This window comes from Columba livia, chromosome 6 (assembly GCF_036013475.1).
Source record: "Columba livia isolate bColLiv1 breed racing homer chromosome 6, bColLiv1.pat.W.v2, whole genome shotgun sequence".
NCBI classification, from domain to species: Eukaryota; Metazoa; Chordata; class Aves; order Columbiformes; family Columbidae; genus Columba; species Columba livia.
The window spans coordinates 7,084,868-7,100,353 of NC_088607.1; the positions used below are offsets into that span (position 1 = coordinate 7,084,868).

Here is a 15,486-nt window from a genome sequence, read left to right on the forward strand (position 1 = left end):
GTGCTGCTGTGCTGGATGATACTGGGACATAAGAAAACATCACCGTAACAGAGAAGCTCTTCTCTTAATTTTCAAATAACAACCAGGCTCAGTGCTTCCAGTTAAAAAGCAATGCTCTTTCTTTGTTAGACACATGGCCTTGAGCAGCATTCTTAGCTCCCTTTGTGATTTTAGGATGACTCATGAATTTGGATGGTTTTCTTGAAGACCCAGTTGGTAAAGTCCTATAAATGCATTTGAATTTCATTTTATTTTAAAGTGAAGAGTTTTCTAGCTACTTGGCTGCAAAGAAGTGGTCAAGAATGCAAAGCTCAAAGGCTCATACCCACAAAGACATTAATTAAGGGACCCAACATTTCTTTGTCTGAAAACTCCGTAAATGAGGAGGAACTTTCTGAGTACGTGGGACTGGCAGTACTGCAAACCTCTTGCGAAAGAAGTCGCTCAGATCGTTCCCTAATAGCAATTCCTTGGTTTCAAACCAAAGTAGTTCATCTCAGATGACTCCTAGCTGCTGTCACCTGCTGTTGTTGTCCATGAGTTCTGTAGCAATGGGCTTTCCCACCACACACCAGTACCAATGGGCTTTCCCTTCGCATGGCTGGTGGCGGTGGTAACGAGAGATGGGTGGAAAGTCAGTTCAAACAGCGCGTTTTGTGCCTGGAGCCCCAATTGCTCCTTCTCTAGTGAAGACAAAGTGATATGGTGTGAAGTCTCCTGTCAACCCCAAGCTGGGGACGCCCCCTCTACATGTCCATGCCTTCTTCGTTGTGAACAGCTGGTTTTCTGTGATTATATGTGCACAGGCTACATAAACTAACAGGCTCTTGCTCCGGTTCTTAAATATAAGAAGTATATTCTCTGTCAGTAAAGAAGGAAGGACTGAAGACCAGAAGTATTAGAAAGGAGGTGACTAGATAGACTTATCATTTAAAATGCGTATTTTATTTTCTCTTTAATTAATTCATTAATTACAAATTAGCTTCCAGGGTTTCATAATAGGAAGCTTTATAATGATCTAATCTCAACTCCTGTGTAACGTACCAAAGAACTATGCCTTAATTCACTCTCCTTTCCGTGACTGATGGTGGATACAAAGAAGAGATTCACTCAGGAATCTCACTCTATGAGGGCTCGTTTCTCTGCAAATCATTATACTGTATAGTACATTTAACCAGGAATACAGCAGATTTCCAGAATTGGAAAAATTTAAAATCAAGACTGGTAGATCTCTTTCTAGCTGCTCTGCTTTCATTGGCATGAAGCACATTAGTCTAATCATGACCTTGGACTGAATTTCTGGTGACTAACCTTTTTGAAGTAAAGCTCTGTGATTTCTGGTTTGCTGAAGTCTTGGTTTCCTGCCCAGAAGCCGGCCATGCTGGGAGGGTTCACTGAAATCTCTTGTTTATTTAGCATATTTACCAGTACCTGAATGTAATAATACAGCATTTTTACCCTGTGAACACAACTCTTAAACTTCCGGAGCTCCAACGGGGAATGTCCTGCATTTCTGAAAGGACAAAATATGTCTCTTTAGAAAGGAATCCAAAATAATTTGCCTTTGGGTATAAGAGCTGTAGGATTGTTGGAAGGTCTCAGACGGTAGCCCTGCAGTAAGCCAGTTGAATCAGAGTCATGGTAGCAATTTTATTTGAAGAAATTTAAATTAATCTCTCTCTAAAAAGAAATAAAAATTAAAAAAAAATATAAAAGATTAACAAGTCCAAATCTTAATTAAATGCTATGTTTTAAATTCTGTGAATAATATTGTTTAAGAAACATTTAATCATTGTATTTTCTTGTTTAGGATTAGCTGTTTAAAGACAAAAGACTCTAGCCTCCAATTAACTGCTGCCAAAAATTAATTTAAGTAGCCTAATTGACAACTTGCTTTAAGCTACATAAAATCTTGGCATAAAATTTATTGTCAAGGGAAAAATATTCCTAATTTATTACTTTACTATAAATGAAACTATTGACCAAAGTGCACTTGCTCTACTGCAGCTGTTATGTAAAACAACAATATGTAGATGACGACGATAATGAGTCCTTGTCCTTATGTGTAAATACAAGTCGCTTTAAAATTGTACTGGTTGTTAATGACTGTTTGGTGCCACCAAGCTGGAGAATGGCTGTGGGAGAGGGAAAAATCTTGTTTTCGGGCAGCACAACTGGATCCCAGCCCTTTCCCTGTGATGCCTCCCCGTTTGTGCAATACTGGTGATGGTGAGACTGGGCTCCTGATGGGCTTCAAAGCCGGTGAGCCCGTTCTGCTCTCCATGAAAACCGAGCCCAGCCGCCTTCCACCTCAATGCAAAAGAGAAACATAAGCTGTTCCACATGTGGGAGCAGAGTGCGACCACTGTGGGGAGAAGGTAGCAAGGCTATTAAATGTAAAACCAGGGCTGAACAATCAAAATGCTTGTCCACAAGCGTGCGAGATATTTGGATATCTGTGAACAGGGAGAGAAAATTAAAAGCTGTAAGTACATACCGTAAAGCTCTTTAGTTTCTTGTTTATGGTCGCAATGGGCCAACTTTCAAAGCCACTTGTTGAAACGTTGCCCATGGTTTCCCACCTGCAACTAGTTAGACAGAGAAGTCCTGTATTTTCTGCACTGGCACAGCTAATTTGCATCCCCGAATAGCTGGCTGACTCACAGGGGTGTTAGTGCCGGCGTGGGTCAGTGTTCCCCAGCCAGACCCCCAATGTGTGCCGTGCTGGAGGATGCTGGAGGGGCAGCACCCCCTCTGCCCTGGAGGGCTGTACCTTCTGCCGCTCGGCTTTTCCACCTGCTGTTTCTTGCCATCCCTCTGTCTTGACTTGCTGCGTGTTGTTGTAGCGTGAGCCCATCAACTTCATGCAATGTTACCCGTTATATCGCGCAATTTTCCTCTTAGGACTGCAAAGCCTGATCGCATCAGGAAAGTAGCTTACTGTTGTGCGGCTTTTCCAAGGAGCCTCTTTGAAGGCTAAAAAGGTTGCTTGGAAAATATAGTATCTTGGCTCAATTTTCATTGTCTAGGAACATTTCATTTCAGAAAATCACAAGCTACCAACACAACCATGTCATTGTGATTTTTCAAGCATTTTCTTTTTGTGCATGTGTGTTTTATATCTCGGTGAAGTCACATCCCCCCCAGGCTATTGGAACAAAGCTCAGCTGAGAGCTGAACGTACCAAACGAGAGGAAATTACAAAGGAAAAGTTAACGTCTAAAACCATTAGTGTGTGCACTTCTCCCACAGCCTTCGTGAACCCTGGAGCGGTAACCTAAGTTCACTCTGAGAGGCACACTGGCTTGGAGAGATGTTCATAGTCCAGTCTGGCTGAGAATCTGCCAAAGCAAAACCCTCCCAACGAAGGGCACAGCATCCATAAAGCCAAGGAGATGCTTTAGCAACGCTCCTGGGGCGCTGTGACCCTTCACACCCCTCCTCCACTGAACAAACTGTGTAAAGACCAAGATGTGCCGCCGAGATAACGAGCACTAAAAAATTTACAGCAGGTGCTATTTGAAGAGACTTCGAACAATGCAGAATTACCTGTGCCCATTTAAGTCCATTAATCTTCTGTTGTAAAAATAGCAATAAACAGTGATTTAAAAGGAGGGAGGAGTGAAGCTGGAAGCCCTGAGGTTAATAGAGAGAAAGATCAGCACTTGTGGTTAATTTTCCTTCTGTCTGTGCAACAAGTGACTGAACTGCTGAAAAATGTAACTGCGGATACAGCTCAGAAAACACCAAATTATAACTGAACACCAAATTATAACTGTTGTGGCTGGTGTTATTTAGCAGATATATGACAGGGCTTCAACCAGGTTATACCAGGTGCTGTATAAATACACAAGTAATAGCATCCGATGCACAGAGAGAGTTTACAAACTGCAAAGACCCCCCCTAACAAATAGATGGGTTCGCACCGCATGCCCAGGAAAGGCACCGCAATAATAAAGAGGTGTGCTAAAATACAGCCTGAAATTGGAAGGTAAGCAAGAGCAGTTAATCACAATAATTACCACCTGCTTAGCTATTATCTCAGTTGTGGCTGATGATGTGTCCACAGCATGTACCCTCAGCCTTAGAACAAAGTCTTATTATGATGGATAGGCTCTGGTTTTTTAACTAAAGAAAAAAAAAAAACAAAAAAACCCACCAAAAAACAGACACCTGACCAGAGATCACTGGAGCCAAGGGGGATTCTTTTGCACTGGAACAAGCCCCATGGCATCAGAAGCCCATCAAAAAAAGGTGATTTACGTGGATACAGCCATAGAAGGTTTTCTTCCCGAATGAAAACAAATGAGCTGGCAAAGTATTAATTAAAAATACTTGACTTGTTAATGAGCGGTATACATTATAAAGGTTCCTTCTGTAAGGACTTCCTGCCTTTGCTTTGCAGGTGTTTGTGTGTCTGTCCCTGTCCGGTATGTGGGTCCTTCCGCCCGCGGCTGCTCCAGGATCGATGCACTCGCTGCCTTGGCTGGAATCTCTTCTGGAAGCAAAGATGGTTGTGACTCGAGCATGGCTGCTGAAATTTTAGTAGGTATTCATACTCTTCAGCAAGTTAATATTAATTAAAAATACCCTTGTTTTTCCTCTGCACTAAAAAAAAAAAATGTATTTCTGCAATACTTTTAGAAACTATTTTGGTCTTGTTCTTCGTATGAACAAGGGCTTTCTCAGTATCACTTTTTAGATTAAAACCATTGTTCATCACTCAGTTAAACACAAAAACAGTTGACCCTTTTAAACCTAGCAAGCTCAAAATTATTATGACAACACCTTTTCTTTCATTTTTAAAAAGCAATATATTTCTAGTTTTGATCATATTTATGTAGAAAATGGTAACCTTTTTTTTTAAATAAGGCAGTCATTTCAACAATAAATGATCAAAATACGTAAAAAGCTGAGGAAGGAAGGAACTAGCATTATTTAAAATATTTTATAAGATAATAAATGCAATTCCTAAAGTGAAGCAGCTGACTCAATACCAATTCAGTCAAGTTAAACATTAGCTGGTGGAAATATTTCCTTTACAAACTACACCCTTTTCTTCCTCTCGTTCCTCTCCCTACGAGCCGATTATCCTTTATTTCTGGACACCGGGCGACACAATGGAAAGAAAGCGAGCCCTGAGCATCCAGGCAGAAAACCCGTCCTTGTAGCAGAGCCAGGAGGCAGCCGGGATTCCCGCGCCGCACAATGCCGGGCGCCAGCGCCGCACTGCGCCGGGTAATGAACGCCAAGTGGCCGCCTTTCACGTCTCAAGAGCCCAAACCGGCTGGATGCTGAACACCGCTGCTCCCAGCTCCAGCCTCCCAGTGACTCTTTCACCCAACAATAACACTGAGAAAGGCACAAAAGCCGCTGCTTCTGCAGGCGCTTTGCGATGCAAACCGGCCAAATATGTTGGGGTCAGTAGGACCGCATTGCTCTTTGTTGGCAACTTCAGTAGAGTCAAGGGGTGGGCGCTGGCAAGGACAGTAAAATTTAACAAATCGCATTTTCAGAAAGTGCAGGGGAAGGTTATTTTTTATAAAAAATCATCCCGCAAATCTGCAATCTGGTTAAGGTTTGCAACAAAGCAAACAGTAATTCTGGAAACGTAGAGGCCTCTATCTGTACGGCACAGGTGATTTTGCAACTTTGCTTCTGACTTACCTGAAAAGAATTCCTCTCCCCCGGTTCCTGATAAGGAACTCACCCCTTCAAATTCCCCACGCAGCGCAGTGAGCCGGGGAGGACAATGTGGCGCTCCCACAGTTTCCTACACTTAAGCTTTCATCTGTGAAAAATCCTTTTTATTAAAGGCAAACTGCAGTATAATTGAGCTAAATCTCCAGCCTCTGTTGGAGGTAGCAATGCCACGCACAGTTCATTGCAATGCCTGCTGTCCAAGGGATTTTTTATGAGATCATATTTCACGAGGAAATAAATTTCCTCCTCCGGTCTGATGCAATCAGTTTACCAAGTGGTAAATAGCTATGGATATCTCCTGCGCTGCTTTGCAAAGTGTTTGCGGATATTCTAGGATGAAAGTTGCCAAAGATAAAAATCTTAATCACTGAAATCTGGAGAGCGATTGGGAAAATGACCCCACGAGGATGTCGGGGCAGGTTTCCTGGGGGAAGCCCAGGCATCTCCTGCAGACCTTCAGCACCACCATGACCCCCAGGAAACTATTTATCCAACAGCCCATTCCCAGCACAGCCCTGCTTCGATGGCAGCCCCCGAGTCTTCTCCTTGCAAGTCCCAAGACACTGACTTTAGTTTATTCATCCTAAATTGCAGCTATGGAACCTGGCATAAAAACTTTTGGTGTAAGTACATTCATTTCACTGCTCTTTCAAGAAGCAGAGGAAGAGAATATCTTCCCAAATAGATATTCTTCTCCCTTGACCTACATGAATTTTCATTGAAAACAATAGATGGGCACTGCCTTGTGCTGTAAAAATCAGTGAGCTGCATTTTCAGGGAGCTGTTTTTGGAAAGGCATTTGGGTAAAGTGCTCTAGGGATGGCCCAGCTGGTCCATGGGCACTCTCTGATCCATGGAAGGGGCATTACATGCCCTATAGAGACGTTACTGTTATTTCACCATAAAAATCATGCCCACAACTAGCAAGCAATGTAACAAGTGTAGTCTTTGTGCCACATTCAGTCCTGAAGCCAAACTAAACAAGTTCAAAGAAATGTGAAGTCATGCTGGTTCCCATCAAAGCTTTTTCCTAAGATCTACTAGTTTTCCCCAGACAAGAAGGCAGAGACAGCTGGATTGCCAGGAAGATCACTTGCTTCTGGCACCTTCGTCTTGAATAAATCCTGTGGATCTCCACTCTGGGAGAAGCAGGAAACTCAAAACTTCAAGCTAAAACTGGAAACTTGTTATTTTGGGGGTTGGATTTGGGTACATCACTCCCAAAATAAGACAGGAGGCCTGGAAATTCTAAAATGTGGACCAGCAACTGAGGAAATTCTGCCAAAACTTTGGCCATCAGCTCCTGCCCTATGGCCCATGGACAACCCTCCTTCCACCCACACACCAGAGAGCAGCTCTCAGCACCACCTGAACTTCTTTTGAGAGTGGGCAATTGCTACACACTTGGATTTTGAAAAGACATTTCACTGCCAGCTCCTGGAAGCAATACAGGAGGTGTCAAACTTGTAACCTTCATCACTATACCACATCTAGGTTCATCACAAAGGCCAATATTTTGCCTTTCTTTTCCCCCTTTCTTTTTGATAATCACTCTTTCCTCACATCTCAATGTTTTTGCAGTAAAAAAAATGTGTAAAAATCACATCCAAGGGTTTTATGCTTCTCATTTTCAATAGGTGCTCACTATTTAGTGCTTCCTTAATGTGAGATTGTGAGTGATCTAAATCAAGGCCTGATCTGGCAGGATAACATGAATGGCTATTGAGATCAGTGGTGATTGTGTGTTAACACACGCATTGCAAACCAAGAACGCGTGGACCAGAAAGCAATTCAGGATGGGATTCAAAAGGTGATAGAATGGAAAGCTATCTCAAGTGTTTTAATATGACATCCAAATGATTTACCCAGATCAGAACAACCTGATTAATTCACTTGAAAGGGAATCTCCTTGGAAGCTTTCCTTCATCATAGGGAAAGCAGGAGGGATCAGAAAAGGAGTTAAGCACAGGTAGTATGATACTCAGCTCAAGCAATGTTTTAATGGTACAGGAGAGAAAAAAGAGGTTGATGGACTAAGGGTTAGGAAATAATATCCCCTGTGCATCCACCATGTATCCACACACACAAACATTCTCATATAAATTCGCCCACAATGCAATTTGAAAAAGAGGGTTTTTTTAGAACAGTGCACAGGACACAAACTCCTGAAAATTGTATTTTCTTTAAAAGAATTGAGATGATTTTTAAAAATAAATATGTATTCGCAAGATGATGCAGGTTCATCCTCCAATACACACATTTTTGTGGTTTTATTTTGACTTTTTTTAGTATTAGGTGGTTTTCAAATCTTCCTAGGACCTAAAATACATATTAATGAAAAAAATCTACATTTAAAATCACTTGGGAAATGAATGAAGGTCAAGGAATTTTTAGTCATTCTCAGGGTATATATCTGAATTTACATTAAAATGTCGCTTTTCCAAGGTGCCTAGGCTGCAAGAGTGATCTAATGCTTCCTTCAGACATTCCTCCCATGTAGATTTGATACATGATTTGCATGGCGTTTGGGAGCTATTATCATCTCAATTGAAATGCTGTATTTTCTGTTATCACCCCCATTACTCATTCTGCAGAGGATGTCTTTGTAATATTTTTAGGTGAGAGAAACCTTGGTTTGGCCTGGGGTTTTGGGTTTGTTTGTTTTTCTTTAACTTCTTCTGATTTACCTTCACAACAACACCCAACAATATGCTAATACCCAATGCAACGCTAGCATAGCTCTACATCAGTTTTTTTAAAACCATGAGAAAGTGGGCACAATGCCTTACTCTGCGGTGTAAGGAATGAGGTGGTACTCGACACGGTCGCAGACCCTGCTGCACCTTTCCACCTTGGAGCTTCAGACCATGGCTCTTCTTTGGCCAGCACTCAGCTCACTTTCTGGTTTAGACTGGGAAAAACCCCAGTATGACTCACTGACCAGGCACGGACTACTCTTGTGTCTTCTCCAGGCTCAGAAACCCACTGTCTTTGCCTGCAGGAGTCTGACATACCGTATACCAAGCAGCCAACATAAAGCCAATGAGGTTTTTCCTTCAGCGGATGGACTCAGCACTTAGAGAAAAATGATTGTAAAGCAACGCTCTCTGTGTATGTTGACTCCACTGAAAATCATTCTCTGTTAATCTCAATAGCCCTAATTTCTTCAGACATTCCAGAAGGATTTTGCATCTCAGTCTAGACACACTTCACCCCTCTGTTTTGAGAGAGAAAGCCTTTTGAAACTGCCACAGCTCCTTTGTTTTCCTGCTCTGAAGGGCTTTGGTGCTTGCGAACAAAATAGGATAGGCTAGGATGAAGGTGAAGTCTTCAAAGCTCTCTGTTTCCCTCTATGTTTTTCAAGGTAGAGGAGGTAAATATGGAGTTCCTAGTCTCTTTCTGCTTCTTGTTTCTTTAAGTTCCTTATTAAAGTCAATAAAAGCCTGCAATCCAGAGTTCTAGTTCTACCTCAGCTGCTCTGACATACGGAGAACACCCCCTCATATTTCAGTTTCCTACAAATATTCTTTTTATTGTGCAAATTATTCATGTAATGTCTATACAGTGCATTAAGCATTATCCAGAGTCAAGACTAAAAAGGCATAATCACATCCGTTTCCGTTTCCCTGTATGAACTCCTCTATTCAAGAATCAATCTTGTAGGGTATAAGTACGTTCTGCTGGGATTTCTGAGTATTTCTGATGTCAAACAGAATGAGAACTGATTATAATTGTTTTCTTTTGGTCACACAAGTGCTCACATATGGAAGACAAACAGTACTTTGAAAAGACAGAGCCTTTACGGAGTTAAGGAAGATACTGCCTGGTCTCAGTGGGCTGGTCCCATCATTGTGCTGTGGGTCATTTTGCAATAAGTCAGCAGCATCTTAGATGCAACAGCACTGCAATGCACTTTATTATTTTCTTACCTTTCCGTACAGTCCTCCTGAAAAATGTCACAAAGTGTGACTCATCACATCTGCATGAAGTTATGAAAAAAGTAAGCCTTGTTAACCTGCTGTTTGGAAACCAGAACACTTTTATCAGTTCATATAATTGCTAACCCCTTATTCACTGTTCAACACTGAAGGGTTCTTTGCCTCCTAAGATCCCACTAATTGCTGACAGATTTGATTTCTCTGTGACAGCAGGAGTCCTGTTTCTGGCCTTTACATCAAGTAATTGCTTTATTTTTCTCCCTCTGCTCTGAAAAACGGAATTCCCTTCTCCCCTGCTTGAACCTCTGTAATGACTTCTTTCTATGTTATTAAATCCTTGCCATTTAAATCACATTTAGAGATGTTTTGAATAACTGATTCCAATTATTAAGGCTCTTACTAAGGAGCAGCTGAAAACGCAAGTCATTACTTGCCCATAGACAAGCAGCTACACCTTGCAGCAAAGTCTCTGGTGGACTGTATTTTATTTCTACGCAGTAAGGTGCAATTTATACTCACAGGAGGCGGGTGTTCAACAAATATACAGCTGCTGGAGTTCTCATGACTTGTCGCTTGTGCAAAATAGAGATCCGATTTTATATTTATTTTATAAAGAGCGCTATTCCTTAAAGAAATCATCCGGTCCTTCCTGTAGTGGCTCAGGAAGCTTGCTTGGAACAACAGTAGAGATGAGCAGTTGACCGATAAATGACCCGTGTAAGGTTACTATCAAGAGATCTAATAAAAAAGCATGGCAGGGTAAAAGGAAACATGACTACAGGTCGTACATTCCTTCCATGAAGTATGACCAACTTCTGTTGTTCTTAACATTGTTTTTTACACAGGTCACGATTCCTTGAATGTACTAAGAACTTCCCAGCAATAACAGTTTAGTTCAGTTATTAATCATACGTGTAATCATTAGCGCCTTTGTAGAAAAAAAACTATGTGCCAAGAGATGATTATTTGACAAATTACTGCAGGGGCTCAGCATAATAGCTTTGCTGATACAATCAACGTTGAGCCATTACAAAAAAAAAAGCAACTTCCAAACTGTTTATGAAAAACACTACCCTGTCAACGAAAGGAACGTGCAGTTGTCTTCACAAATGCAGACTCAGTTCCTTCGCATATACAGTTACTACCATGACACGTGTAAGCAGCTAATAAATTAAGATAATGCATAATAACAAAGGAATTTGCAGTTGTCTGTAATTCATGGGTTTATTAGGAGTGTGAATGCTGCAAAGTGAACTCTGGCTGAATTTGTACTGGAAGCCACTGCCTGACGTACTGGGAGTCTGTGTGCAGCTCCCATCTTCTGCTGGTACAGGCTGAACTGGCGCCTTGGAATCTGTACAAGAAATACATAATCCCTTCTGTATTTGGATATTAACTTTCTGGTACTTCCTTCAGTCTAGCCCTGATAATTAGCCCTGCTAATATACACAAAGGCCGTAGTTTACTTTTGACCAACAGGGTAAAGCTACCACCAAGTGGAATAAAAGGTATGCTGATAAAAGCACAGCCTGACCACTAAACTTGCATCAGTGGTCAGGCCTTCTGCCAGCACCGCTGAGCTGTAACAAGAGTCTCTCCTTCTTCCAGCCTCGACAACACAGAAACCAGCACAAGTCCTTAGTTTTCAGACCCTAAGGCTGCATATGGTCTGTGCAACAAAATTTACCTCTCAACGTGCAATGATTGTTTTAATGCAACACTATTTTGCTCAATAAGTAGATACATTCATGCCTTAATATTTTTATCATATTTGTTCTGGAAAGTTATTTGGTGTAGTGTAAGCTGTTCCTATGTTTTGGTTGGAAGTATACTGTGCTGCTTCAGATTGCCTGGAAGTGTGAGCAGACCTCTATCTGTACATCTCCTTATAGGAGTTGCTCTATTTTCACGTACAGATACATAACTATTCACTAAGGTCCAACTTTACTGAAATAGATGAGCATTTCCCCATTGTTTTCCTTAGGAAAAGATATGGATCCAGAACCTGACTGCCAGTACTAATATTGCCTCAAAAATACTACTTCATGCATATAAAATTATAGTTAATGGGCAAACTAAAGTAGGTGGGTTCATTTGGTATTCAGAGATAAGTTTCTTAAATGTGTAAATTAAAATAAAAGTAAATTTTTTATGAGTGTAAGGCAGCTGTATTCTCTTCTTTTGTGCTGATAGTATTCACAACTTATCCTTCCTACGCATAGAAATAAAAGATTGAAAATACCTGCCATTGTTTTAAAGAAACAGCCCAATATCAAGAAAAGTAATAGCTGTGATGCTAATTTTGTTCCTATGAGCACAGAGCAATTCGCCTTGAGAAGTGTATGTGGTGCATTGTCTGGAAGGTCTCAGCCACCAGCTAATGAGGGACTCACCTGCACATACCAAGCACAGCCTGAGATAGCTCAATGCTGAACGTCCTGCTTTCATGTGTTTTAATTAACCCCATTACTGGTTTTAATTAGAGATGCTTAAGAGAATCATGTCTGAGTTTTGATCTGCTCTTTCTAACCCAGCATCCAAAGGGGTCTTACTTTTTTCTCCCCCGTAGAAATCACAAGTCAGCATTTCCAGAGGGTTGTTCATGCAATTTCTGTGTACGTGGGAAACAGCAGAAGGGTAAAATTTTCCCGCCTGCCCTGTGCAATGCCCGGGAAGGCAGCAGCCTGGAAGCCAGTGCCAGAGCTTGGCAGCAGCATCGTCATGCCCAGGCTCCCCAGTACACCAGCGTGGAGCGCTGCCAGCTCGGCACTGGAACCAGTTATGTAGCTGTACCTTGGGATACCTGAAATCAGCCCCATAAGGGCATTCCAAAATATTTTAGAAAAGAGCAGCAACGTTATCAAAAGAGGCAGGATGTCAAAACTTCACTTTTGAAAATCTCCCCAGGAATCCCATCTATCTGCCTTTTTAGTCACTTTGAAGGTTGGTGATTAAATCCATACTTACAGTGTGATTCTCCCACACATGGGGAGCAATGGGAGCTTTGTCATCACCACTAATGGGGACAGGATTGCGAGGAATGAAATATGCAAGGAGTATGCGAGGGGGGGTGGAAATAGGCTTGAAAATCATGAAATGAAAAGAGCCAGCGGAGTTTTTAATTTTTGTTCATGCTTTAATTACTGAAAACGATAGAAGCCCTTTGCCATTTTTAAAACGGTTAAGTTTAAAAACGTCTGGGGTTGTTTGTTTGTTTCTTTTGGGAACGACTTACAATAACCAAGAGATATAAATCAACCCCATGGTTTTGCTTTTCTTTTCTTCTGCAGCCACAGCTTAAACAACCAAACAGCAGGGCAGCATCTCAGCAGCCCGAATCCACGCCGAGAGCTCTGGGAAGGCTGGTGCCGGGCAACGTGTGCCAGCGCTGTCAGGAGGGACCCAGAGATTTGCTGTGGTGGAGCTGCCTCACAACACACCCTCCAGGTTAGGGGGCCCACAGGGCCTCCCCAGGAGGCAAATTCCCTGTTACTATTTTCTTGGGACCTTTCATTCCTTGGTTTAAAAAGGAGCAGTGCTAAATGTTGAAGTTAGCCCAGATTTTGTGGTTATTTTGACTGAAACTCTTACTCCAGCTTAGCAGCTCCATAGGGCTTGGTTGAGAAATGTATTATGCGGTGCACTCAAATCTTCTGGAGAAGAGAAGGCTCTGGGGAGACCTTATTGTGGCCTTTCCATACTTAAACCAGACCTATAAGAAAGATGAGGACAGACTTTTTAGAAGGGCCTGTTGCAATAGGACAAGGTGTGATGGCTTTGAACTAAAAGAGGGGAAATTCAGAGTAGATATAAGGAAGAAATTTTTTGCAATGCGGGTGGCAAAATACTGGCTCATGTTGCCCAGAGAGGTGGTGGATGAACCATCCCTGGAGACATCCCAGGCCAGGCTGGACGGGGCTCTGAGCAACCTGAGCTGATGAAGATGTCCCTGCTCATGGCAGGGGTGGCACTGGGGGAGCTCTGAAAGTCCCTTCCATCCCAAACTATCCTATGATTCTATTATATTCCTCCATCTCCGGATCTCTCTTGCACCTTCCTCTCTCCCGTATCAACATCGGCCTTTACCCTGCTCCTGTCTCTCATGGGATGAGAGCCCACAGTGCCCCCAGTCCCCACAGATCTATCCCAAACCTGATCAAAGCATGCGCCTTGGGTACCGAAGGTAGAGCAGCTGTGCTGGGTGGGAGGCTGGTGTGGGCCAGCTGCTGCATGGACACTTACCCAGTGTGGTGGACAATATCCTTCAGGATGTCATGGTTGTCTTGTCTCTACTGGCCGCAGGGTCTGTCACAGACTGTGGTTTTCTCCAGGATCCTCAAGAATGGTTTCACTTCAACCATCAGGCACAGAGCATTGATGAGCTGTCAGGTGGTGAAAATCCACATCATTCTCTAAAGACAATTGAAGAAGTCCCAAAGCCATGGGACCTGTCATTGGACTCTTCATCCATCCCTTTGTTTTTAAAACGTTTGCTCCATCCACAAAAACATGCCAGGTTGGCAAAGAAGCCCACTGGCACTGTTGGTGTGTGATACGTGAAACCACATCTCACAGAGGCTTGTGCTTTACGCCGTGGTGCTGGCACAAGCTGCAGGAGGAGGCCAAGGCAGGACCAGGTCGCAGCTCCCTGGGCAGCTGGGCTTGTGGAGAAGATTTCTGCTGTTGTGTCTGCAGGAGATCGGCCTGCCTGCTTTCTCCCTTGGTGTTTCAGTTTTCTGTTTGTAAAATGCAAATAGTAGCTCTTCTGTGTCTCACAGGCATACTGTGAGGATAAATGTATTAAAGATGTGCGGTAGTCAAGAGTCCACATCAGGGTAAAAAAAGGGAAGATAAATACGCCTGTAGACACCAAGTAGTCTCTTTCTTTGATGCTTTAATGCTTTTATGGTCAAAAAAGAAAGCTTGAGCTTTACAAAGGCTGTCTAGCAGTTCTAATATTAGCATCCTCACACCAGCTACTTCTCATTGGCAATGTCTGTTTACATCTCTGCGTGGTGCTGATGTTGTTGATAACATCTTCACATATGATAACCCAAACTACAAACCTGGTTTGTGCCTGACAGTGAAATGGTTTGAAAAAATGAAACAAAACACAGTTCAGTCATCTGAGAACGTGAGGAGAGGAAGATGACACCAGCATTTCTATGTTAAATGAAGAGACGTGGAAATCTTTTCTTCATAGGAAGTGATTGAGGGAAGAACACTGTAACTTGATAGAGAAGTAAATATTTAGTAGAAATGTCAGTGGATATTTTTTTTTCCCTTGGCATTGGTTCAGCCAAGCTAAGAGCATCTTGTGATAAATTTAGCGAAAGCCATTGCTGGATGAGCCCCAGCTCTGGGAGTTGCTCCCTCCCTGCTGCCCATGGGACTGGGACGCAGCCTGGCTGTGCAAGGTTTTATTAATACATACCTTTAATGTGGCCATATTCATCTGTACTGCAGTGTGAGTGATTGGGCAATCAATCACTCACACCAGGGACAAAGTTAAGCTGCATGTACAACTTTACTGTTCTTTCTTGCTTCTGGACTCTTACCCACACAATCACAGCTGCCTCAAAGGAGGGTTAGTGTGTTGGTTTGGGTTTTTTTTTCTACCCTGGAACATTTGACTAAATCACATTTGCAGATATTTCAAATTTTTCATTCACGTGACACCTGAGCTTTATTTACTTTTGAAATAAGTCATCTCATTAACAGAATTCATTATCCATTATTACTGTCATGTCATTCTCCTAATAAAAGGAATGACTGTAGAAGCATTCAGTGGCTTAGCTGGTAGCATAGTGAGCTATTATGCTGCAAACCTGCATTCACGCTGTAC

General features: G+C 42.3%; 1 long non-coding RNA gene across 1 annotated transcript in view; it reads left to right on the forward strand.

The window, feature by feature from the left end:
* Positions 1-7,308, forward strand: part of LOC110363109 (uncharacterized) — a 30,950-nt gene extending 23,642 nt beyond the window's left edge. The window contains exon 2 of the long non-coding RNA XR_010473414.1: positions 4,406-7,308. This is a non-coding gene — a long non-coding RNA (uncharacterized LOC110363109). The remainder of the gene's footprint in view (positions 1-4,405) is intronic.
* Positions 7,309-15,486: the final 8,178 nt, after the last annotated feature.